Here is an 11,126-nt window from a genome sequence, read left to right on the forward strand (position 1 = left end):
TGCTGCAATATTTCTGGTAGGTATGCCAAAATAATATAGGTGTAAGAATAGAGCTTTAGTAAAAATCATTTCAGGAGCCAGTAAAGTGAATTACATTGTGCAGCTTTAACAAGGTCAGTGACAAACTGGAAGGAAGCAAGGAATCTTGATTTTGGCTTCAGTTTTCAACTCTTGACCATACTTCTTTGCTATGTAATTACACCATTTACTGTTAAATTTCATTTAATATTGAACTGATTAAATTCAATACTTACTGAATTTAATAAATTATGTAACCATTTTCCTGCATCTCATTAATAGATCCTGCAATCTTGTATCAAATACATAATTGGTGTAAGTTTCCTTTTCAGTTTCCTTTTAAAGATCACCAGACTCCATACATTAGTACATTTGTCTTCCTGCCAGCTGCTCTGCTCCCCACCCATCACCTGTGGTTTGTGGAGCCCTCAGTCCCACGTGGTAACCAAATTGGGATTTGGTATAATTGGGTAGCAAAGCACAGGAAGAGGCAAACACAAGAAAATTATCCAAGATTTGGAGTACTCTGCAACTGTAACAGTTGTGCAGTTGAAGATGCTGCTATTGAGTAGGAGCTGCTCAAGGGTGGGATCCTGCAGAGCCTGAAGGTAAACCACCCATCAGTGCTGGGAGCATTTTTCTTAAGTAGTGACTTGTTTCTGAAAAATGTTGTTTGTTTGTGTTGTTTTGTTTTTTTTTTTTCCTCATCTCCCTGCTTTTCTTCTCCTCCTGTCCCCTTCTGAATCTCTCTCTCAGTGGGAGTTATTTGTTTTAATTAATTCAGCAAGCTGAGAGCAGATTAAGGATACTTATGTCCCTACACCCCCAAAGTAATTGGATCAGAGGGAATTACAGATTTTATTTTCTTGTGGAGTCTCTGCCTACCCCCCTAATTTCATCTGTGTTTAATCTAAAAAATATTTCAATTTCTTCCTCAGCTTCCTCTCATCTCTAGTTTAATTGGAGCTACTGTTAGCAAACTGTGGAGTTTATAAGAGGATGAGTTTCGTCGGCATTCCTGTTAGACTATTTATCCTACAGAATCACAGAATCCTCAAATGGCTGAGGTTGGCAGGGACCTCTGGGTCCATCGGGGCCAACCTCTTCTCCAGCAGGGCCACCCAGATCAGAGGACGTGGGGCCACATCCAGGTGAATTTCTGAGATCTCCAAGGAGAAGACCTCACAGCCTCTGGGCAACCTGTGCCAGTGTTCATCTGCTGAAACAACGTAGAATTACTCCTGGTGTTCACAGACATAGAATCCATAGAGCTGGAAGGCCATCTGAAGGCCATCTAGTCCAGCTCCCCTGCAATGAACAGGGACGTGCACAGTTTGCCCAGAGCCTTATCCAGCCTCACCTTGAAAGTCTCCAAGGACAGGGTATCAACCACATCACTGGGCGACCTGTTCCAGTACCTCACCACCTTCACTGTAAAATATTTTTTCTTCTATCTAACCTAAATCTACTCTCTTTGAGCTTGAATCCATTTCCCCTTCTTCTGTCACCACAGACCCTGCTAAAGAGTCTGTCACCTTCTTTCCTGTAGCTCCCCTTTAGATACTAAAAGGCCGTTCTCAGGTCACCTCAGAGCCTTCTCTTCTCCAGTCTGAACAGTCCCAGCTCTCTCAGCTTGTCCTCATAGGAGAGGCATTCCATTCCTTGGATTGTTTTTGTGTCCCTTCACTGGACACGCTCCAACATGTCTATGTCTTTCCTGTACTGAGGACTCCACATCTGGATGCAGTAACTCCAGGTGAGGCCTCACCAGTGCAGAGCAGAGGGGCAGGATTACCTCCCTTGCCCTGCTGGCCATGCTTCTTTTGATGCAGCCCAGGATTCGGTTGGCTTTCTGGGCTGTGAGGGCACATTGCTGGCTCATGTCCAGCTTCCCACCCACCAGTACCCCCAGGTCTTTTTTAGCAGGGCTGTGCTCAATCCTTTCATCCCCCAGTTTGTATTGGTAACAGGGGTTTCCTCAAACCAGGTGCAAGACCTTGCATTTGGATTTATTGAACCTCCTGGATTTATTGAGGTTCACCTGGACCCACTGCTCAGCCTGCCTAGGTCCCTCTGGGTGGCATCCTGTCCCTCTGGCATGTCAACCACACCTCACAGCAAACTTGCTGAGGGTGTACTTGACCCCACTGTCAATGTATCATTGATAAAAATGTTTAAGAGCATCAACCCCAGCACTGACCCCTAGGGAACACCACTTGTCACCGATCTCCATCCAGATGCTGAGTCACTGACCACCACTCTCTGGACTTGATCCTGCAGACAGTTCACCTACTCAACACCAAATCTTTCCAATTTGGGGAGGGAGATGTGGGTTAATGTGTCAAAGGCCTTACTGAAGTTGAGATAGTTGACATCAGTAGCTCTTCCCTTATCAATTGATGCAGTGATACTATCATAGAAGGCCACTAGGCTGGTCAAGCAGGATTTGCCCTTCTTGGTGAAGCCATGCTGGCTCTCCTGTATTAGCTCCCTGCCTTCCATATGCCTTAGTATAGTTTCCAGGGGGATCTGTTCCATAATCCTCCCTGGCACAGGGGTGAGACTTACAAGTTGGTAGTTCCCCGGGTCATCCTTTTTACCCTTTTTAAAAATGAGTATGATGTTACCTTTTTTCCAGTCACCAGGGACTTCACCTGATTGCCACGACTTTTCAAATATCGTGGAGAGTGGCTTCACAACTATATCAGCCAATTCCCTCAGGACTCTGGAATGCATCTCATCAGGACCCACGGGTTTGTGGATGTTCAGGTTCCTCAGATGGTTACAAACCTGATCTTCACTTACAGTGAAGATCTTCCCTGATCCCCTCCCATCAAACCAAATGTTTGAGGGCTGTATGGTGAGCAGTTATCAGAGAAGACAGAGGCAAAAAAGTTAAGTACCTCAGTCTTCTCCTTGTTTGTTGTTACCAGCTTGCCTGTGTCACTCACTAGGTGGGATATGCTACCCTGGACTTTCCTTTTCTGGTTGAGGTAGCCTTTCTTGTTCTTTTTGGCATCCCTTGCCAGGTTCAGTTCAAACTGGGCCTTGGCTTTCCAGACCCTAGCAGTTTCCTTATACTCTTCCCATGGCACCTGTCCCTGTTCTTACTGCCTGTGCATTTTCTTCTCGCTGTTCAGTTTGATGACCAGGTCCCAGTTCAGCCACACTAGTCTCTTGCCTTACTTTAGCTCCTGTGCCCTGAGGAAACACTCCTTAAAGATCTGCCAACTCTGCTCCACACTCTTGCTCATGAGAACAGTTTCCCAGGGTGTTTTACTGATTAACTCCCTCAAGAGCTGGAAGTCAGCTTTCCCAAAGTTTAGTTTTCTAATTTTACTCTTCACTTGTCTCATATTCCTCCAGAGCATGAACTCATCTTGGGGGGAAACTTGAGTTCAGGGGGAACTGAAAAGAGCCTGGCTTCAGGTATTAATATATACTGATGAGATTCCCCTCCTTAGCCTCCTCTTCTCCAGGCTAAAAAGTTCCAGCTCTCTCAGCCTTTCCTCACAATAGCTTCTGGGAGGTATTTGCTCTTTCAAAGAGAAAAGTTGAGGAGGGTTCTAAATTACAGATTTGCCCACCAGTGCCAATGTCTCCTTAAAATCATATTCCAGGGTAAGCGAACCTCCCACTGCTGGGTTGGTGCAGTTCTGCTGTCTCCTCACACAAATAAAAGCAGCAGAAAAAGAGAAAAGGCAGAGAAAATAAAAAGACAGAAGGAAGTTTGCTGGTATGCTTGTTTCCTATGTTCTAGGGAGAGAAATTGTGATGTGACAGTTCAGATACAAAAGGAAAAGAAGACTGTTGCTTGCAGCGTCATTACTCTTGGATACCGGCACACGATCCCTGGAAGTTACACACCACTTCCCCAGCTGGGAAGGAGACAAGCTGCAGAACAAGGCTAACTGTAGTGAAAAGTTTGTCTGCCTGGTCCTTCAATTAGTTGCATAACTTGTGGCTATTTGAAAGGCACACTTTATGCACTGCTCTCTGCAAGTTCATTTGATAATGAAGATCATTGGGCAGGGTAATTTCTCATTATCTTGGCTATCTCTCTGACTCATATTTCTTCTGTTGTGTCTGCACCCACTCCATAGTACTACAAGGACAGACGTTTGCTTCAGTGTGACAGGAACACACTCAAGCCAGCAGCTCTTCAGTTAGCCGTATGAAGAGTTTCAAATGGATCTTAATCAAGTCTTTAGAGTCCAGGGACTCCATTTCTTAAAGTGAGACTTCAGTGTTTAACGTTAGATACATTTAAATACATTGCTAATCAGGCATTGAAGAAGTTTTTGCGATTTTTTTTCCCCCAGTATGATGCAAAATGGGGATCAGGGAACAGTAACCTGGGATAGAGCCCATCATGTTCTCCTGTTCAGATACTGTTCCACATTAACATGCACAATATCTAATTCACTTCTTCAAGGCTTGTTCTTGTGGTTCCCACCACATTTATTGGTGATAAATTATAGTAAAAATAACCCATGAGCTTATGTTTAGTTGCTTCCATTTTGCTAAGCTAAGTTTCCTTGTGTCAAATTACTTTATTTGTCTGTGATGCTTCCAGAGAGGCCTATCCCTCATGATTTTCCAGCAATTATACTTTCTTAGTTATAAGCGGAAAGGAAAGAGTTAAAATCTCCTCTGTATAAAACAGGATATAAATAAAAGTTGAATATTTGTTTCAGTTCTCCTGGAAAAAAGGCAGAAAATAGCAACAAGCACTCCTTTAGCTGCATGTGACTTGTTGCCTTTTCTGGTCTTAGGGCATCATATGCCCTGAAAGCGTCTTAGAGCACTACTTAGAGCACTACTGAGAGCACTACTCTCAGCGCACTACATAACTGGGAGTGGAACATGCTACCAGTGAATGTTAATGTTTGGCACCTGGTTAACAGCCACAAAACTGAGGCGGAGCTAGAGCAGAAAAAGAAATAGCAGCTATGTTTCTGATGCCTTCATTCTCTATCACTAACTTATGTCAGTACTTTCATTGTGAAAAAGGAACACATTGTCCATTTGAAGCACTTCATGCAGTAGAGGATAAACAGTTCTGTATTTGTAAAGGGGAAAAATAAAGGACGCTTACAGATGCAGATTGATATTAAATAATGCTCACAAAAATTTCTCGAATCTTCTGTCTCATTTTGAATGTTTTATACCTTTGGGCAAACCATTACACGCTTCTTGAAAATAAGTTTTTAAATGAGTGGGCTCAGGCTCCTAGAAAGTCTTATACTCCTAAGTTTGGGGAATAAAAACATCCTGAAGTAGCCCTGCTGAGGGGCTGGTGTAATAGTTGCCTGATGCATAGTTGAGAAGAGATTGGTGCTGGCAGCATAGAAGCAGCAGCACACATGTACCTGTTCCAGATGCAGTTCCTTCATCATTCAGCCCCCAAGCCACATTAACAGTGCCATTTTCACTTGAGCCTCCTTAAAACAGTGAGAACAACTGACATAAACAGCTGGATAACTGCAGTACAGATGTTGGAACAAAGTTAAATTTGTAAAGTTTAAGTTGAATCTTGGTCTCAGAACCGTATCTTTCCAACAGGCTGAGCTGCTTTTCCTGCTGTTCACGTCAGATGTATAGTGGTTCTTGAGAGGCTGGAGGATTTTATGGCTTGGAACCTCTATAAAGTGCTTAGGGAAGGCCAGCTTTTGGGTGCTTGGACATACTGGCCTGTTTTCTTCTCTGTAAATCTGTACTGGTGTTGCTGCAGTTATAGAGAAGGAGCTTTGGATCCTGGTTTCATTTCCTTCACTGAGAGCACCTGACACTCTGACTTGTCTGACTGCTTCAGCAAATGCCCATGATATAGCCAACAAGTGGGGCTTTAGGGTGAAAGGGTGCTGCTTCCCTACCTCTGAGATCACCAAGTCTCAAATGACCGATTGCCCCAAGCACTATAGTTTTCATCCAGATCATTTGTCCCTACAAGAGGCTTAATTTATTGGAATTAATTTTGTACAGCTGCTGGAAGATATCAAAGTGCAGCAAGAGAGAGTTGAGCAACTCCAGCCCCCATGATGCCATCAGGGGGAGGCTGCCATCTGTCTCCCTGACTAGCTGCATTAAGTTCTTTTGGTGTTTTTTTTTGCCTAGAAATCTGCTTTTCTGTTTCAATCTCAGACACTGCTCCTTAAAGATGCTCTCTTTGGCAGCTGGTGGCCAAAAACACTGAGATCCGGGATTACCAGCACCGGTAAAAATACTGGGAATTGGCAGCCCTGATTTAAAGCTCACCTCTGCAGTAATGTGGAAAGGTGCTAATGGCAGATAACAGGTGGCAAGCTGGCATCGTGTGGATGCTTTAAAAGCTTCATGTACACTGCCGGGATCAGTTCTCCACTGAATTTTAGACAGTCATTTTCTCCAGGGCAAGGTGGTGTATGACACTGCCAGATGGGAGAAAAACAGTTTCCAGCCATCCCACAGGAGTTCCAGCCATTGTGCAACACAAGCCAACAGCGAATCTCCCTTCCAGTGGCATCTTTACCCCTTTGTTTCAGCATCGGAGTATTTGTTGACGATTGTGTCTCAAACTGTCAGCTTTGAGGTTGGGAAACAGGAGTTATCCAGTTCTTCATTGCAAGAGCACAGGTGACTGCCTGGGTGTATCACAATGAAATAAAAATATATTTCTATTTATACAGCTGAAGAGCTGTTAACACTGGTTGGGCTTTAACTGGTACAATGTTATGGCTGGAAAATCCCATGAGCTTTGTCATAGAATCATATAATCACGGTATCATTAAGGTTGGAAAGGACCTCTAATATCATCTTGGCCAACCATCAAACCACCCCCACTATGCCCACTAAACCATGTCCCTCAGTCCCACATCTAGCTTGTATGAATACCTCCAGGGACAGTGACTCCACCACCTCCAAGGGCAAACTGTTCCAATGCCTCACCACTCTTTCCAGGAGTAATTTTTCCTAATATCCAACTTAAATCCAACCTTTAAACATTTTGAGGAATTTGTGTAGCACTAAGCACAGAGTTCTGACATAATGGGGGCATGTAGACGACACTGCAGTGTAAATAATAAATAGCAGAAATGCAGTGCCCTTCTGAGATTAATAGAAATGATGTAGAAGGAAAATGACTACTTCTGTGATATGATAACGTCACATCATGGCATACAGGCATTCTAACTCGAAAAATAGGTAGTCAGCTGTAAACGAGAGTCATCAAGAATCAAAAATGCTTGTTCTAGGATGTTTTACAGCAGTGTCTCATTGCCACAGTGTGTGTTGTGCTCTATCTAGCCAGAGGAAGAGGCCCAGCACAACCCCAGAGAGCAACAGCACTTGCCGGTGATTCTCTCTTCCACGTTGAGATGCTCACAACTCTCAGTGTACTTTAGGTTGTAGGGTTTAACATAAAGATAAGAAAGTTAGGAGCACGCGTGTTTGGTTTTCCCTTCAAACTGGCATCAAAAGCATTGGAAGGAGAGGGACCTTTTGAGCTTCAGGGTCCAGTCCACTCCAGCTGCCAGCTACCATTTTAGGTGATCTGCTCCTTAGTGGATCAAGACCTTTCTTGGGATTTTTATCTCTGTCATCTCTTTTTGGGGTTGTTTCAGATCCCCACTTCCTTAATGAGTAAAGTCCTCTGTCTAATTTCCAGCTTAAATTTATTAATGGGCAGACAGTTCATAACCATTTGCTCTTCTGCCAACATATTCTTGTAATTAAATAGCTTTTTCTCTCCACTGGTGATTAACCCCCTGATATATTTATACAGAGCAATCATACATTCTCTGTCTCCATTTGGTCGATCTTTTCTAGATCCCCTGGTACTGCAGTTAACAGATGCATGAAGAAGATCAAGGTCTTCTGGGAGAAGACATTGCCCAGCTCTCTAATGGAAAGTTGAGGGGCTGGGTCGTAGGAAGGAGCATAAATTACCCATCTACTGAGTCTCCATGCAAAAAATGTGGGATTCTGGGTTTGCAGATTAAAATTCATGTTTATCCACTGCCAGTAACTGCTAAGAAATTTCCACAAACTGGAGGAACAAGGACTTCTGCAGAGCTCTCTGCAGATGTAATACTAGATGCTCCCGTCCTGGAAATTTCATTTACCTCATATCTGCAGGTTTGTGTTTGTCATTGCAAAGCCTGTTTGAGGGAAGATATTCTTTGAGGGATCCTGCCTTCCTAAGACTGTGTTTACCATGCCAAGACTTATGAAATGGGTATGTCTTGGATGACGGCTTTTCCTGGATTGTGTGGTTGGCTGGTGTGCACAGATAAGGTAATCACCGCTGCATTGCAAGGGAAAACAAAACTGCTGTAAAGAAGGAAGACTGGAAATCTACTTTCTATTATTGTTCGTGTTTGTTAGTGTAGCAGCTGATTCACTTTTTGCTGACTGCTTTTGGGAGACAGCTCAGTGCTGGAGCTGCTGCTCCAAATCCCTTAGTTATGGACTGCACATCTGATTGGCCCAATGCTGGAGCCAAACTAAACTCTGGCAAAAAAAAGAACAAAGATAATACCCAGCTGAGCAGGTTTTGCAGAAGTAAATCCATCCACCTTTCCTTTTCATTATCCCTTCTCTATGTGTAATCCAGTATTTTTCAGCAATGAAACGGGTTGTTTGCTGTCCGAGGACAGTGCTTTGCAGAGGAAGGTCAGCTAGGCATGGAAAAGTGTGCTACATGCTGCAGAGTGCCCTGGGGGGTGGGCAGGGTGAATCCCACTGTTCTGAAGCACAGGCATAAAAATTGCTTATTCCATGGGGTCTTCAGGTTGCCAATTGCACAGATGGGAAAGGGATGAGCACTGCAGGACAGTGAAGCAATAGAAAACTGCCTCTATTCTGAACTTTTCTATCTCATTAAGGATGCAGCATCCAACAAATCAGCACAGTACAGTCTCACTGTTTGTGTCTGTTTCTGCGCTAAGACACATCAGCCACTCGGTTTCCTTCCCAAGGGCTCCCATATACAAACACTTTCTGTGCCACACCCACAAGGCATGACATTTTCTGGCTAAGATTAGTGTTGCTTTCCTACAACAAATGCTGTGCAGACTCATCTAAGAAAACAAATGTTGAAAACTGTGACCCTCATGATTTTCCATTTGTATCTGTCCCTTTCTTCAAATCATTCCCCTTTTGTCTCACTGTTGCACAAGAAGCATATGAAAAAAATAGAAAGCAGTTTGGCAGCCTTTATACTGATATCCAGCACTTCTGGTCATGGAAGGAAGTGGTTTGCATGTGGTATTGATGATGTTATGCCAGGGATGTATTCACTGCGCTCTTGTGAGCAGATGTTGTTAAATCGGCCTATATTCTACTGGGAAATACTTACCTTGTCTCTCAGCAGGTTTGCACCCAGGACTAGCTCAGTCTTCAGTAAAAGATGCACTGCCAAGAACAGTAGTGGTGATGGTGGACAGTGAGGATCATCTCCTGATGGTTGGGTGCTCATCCAAGTGGCACCAGAAAAATACCCAGCCTTACAGTACTCAGCAAGGCTACTTTCTCCACATCCTCCCTTTCTCTTCATAGTCTGGGAATAAGCACTGCTGTCACTAATAAAATAAATTTTGGAGCTCCGTTGAGGATAAGGTCAGTACATCTTTATGGTTGGGAAAATTTAGCTATTACTACATGCCTATAAAACTAAGTGTCCTAGCACACTCACGAATAGGATTTAACATGGGATCTTACTTGAGAAAGGGTGGAACCCCTGGAAGATGAGGTAAAATGACATATCCTTGCAATGAACGTGACATGTCTTTTCTGTTTAATTTTTTGTGCGCCAAATCAGCTAAATATCAGCATTTGCATGACTGGATCATCACAAGAGCAGCAGAACTAATGGTAAAAATCATTAGGTAAGTGCTTATGTTTTGAGGCTGTGGGAATTGCCCAGTTTCAGAAAGCAGATAAGGTCACAGCACAGTCATCTAAATGGAGGAATTAATGAGGTTTCTCTCCTCTCTCTGATTGCTCAGTATTTATTCAGAACTTGCCAGAAGCTTAATAATGTTGAGACCTTTCCCCCTCTATCAAATTTGGCTGCTTGAGCCAGAAGATTCAAAAATTATTTGGGAGGATCTCGGAGTTCAACAAACACAAAACAATGACACAATTCAGCTGGAAATTGGGCTAGAAGAGCTCTGAGTTATGACCAGGAATTATGCCAACTCAGCAACAGTGTTCATGATTATGGTTGGTCCCAGATGGAAAAACACAGGTGTGGTCTCTGACATGCAAATGGCCCCAACGAGGGGGAAAAGAAAACTCACAAACACCTAAAGCAGTGCAGAGCTCTCTTCCAAAGCCTGCATAGCTACTTCAGCCACTCTAATGAAGATATCTTCTACTATTATAGATGGCCTTAGGTTTGATCTCTGATCATGATGGATAAGCAAAGGAAAAAGTGATCTGCAGTAAGTTCACTTTAAAATACACTGATACCTTCTGGGCTTTGCTAGTCTCTGCATGCTGTGTAGGATCAGAGAACTTAGCATAACTTCTCTCTTGTGAAGTTGGATTCTTCAATTTTGCCTCACTTTTTTTTTTTTTTTTTTTTTTACTTGTGTAGCTTTATAACCCCAAGTTACAAAATGGCCACACCACTCCTTGTGGAGAATGTTCTTCTCTGCCATCTGCTTGTCTCAAGTGAGAGCAACTCTGAGGATTTAAAAATTATGGTTAAGGCTGGGCAGCAATATGATGATATTTTACCTCTCTACAGATTGTCTGTGCCCTCTTATGTCTGATGTCCTGTGTTTCACATGGTTATTTGGAATAACTGTATGGACTATTTTCCCTAGTAGCTTTAAACATTTTCATTCAGCTGTAAAATTCCCTACTTTAGTTTTAAATAGTTGTAAACTTGCAAGTCTTTTTCACACACAAAAATTCGATTTTACAATACAAATTTTGTTGTGTTTGTTTTTTCCCTTTCATTTAATACTCCACTGGTATATTAAAACATTTCTTAAACTTGAATACAGAGGCTGATACTTTACAGTGCCCCTTTTCTCTTCCCAGTGAATGCACACGTTGCCAATAGTTTCAGAGGCAATGCTCAAGGTTGCGAGATCCTTTGTGAAGCCTGCTAGAGGCTG

General features: G+C 43.1%; 1 long non-coding RNA gene across 1 annotated transcript; it reads left to right on the forward strand.

The window, feature by feature from the left end:
- The first annotated feature begins 520 nt into the window (after positions 1–520).
- LOC149918710 (uncharacterized) lies at positions 521–10,512 on the forward strand. Its single transcript, XR_016465654.1, has 3 exons — positions 521–626; positions 9,371–9,615; positions 9,818–10,512. It is a non-coding gene; the product is annotated as an uncharacterized LOC149918710 (long non-coding RNA).
- The last annotated feature ends 614 nt before the right edge of the window (positions 10,513–11,126 follow it).

The sequence above is a fragment of the Phasianus colchicus genome, chromosome 3, assembly GCF_987193195.1.
Source record: "Phasianus colchicus chromosome 3, bPhaCol1.hap1.1, whole genome shotgun sequence".
NCBI lineage: Eukaryota > Metazoa > Chordata > Aves > Galliformes > Phasianidae > Phasianus > Phasianus colchicus.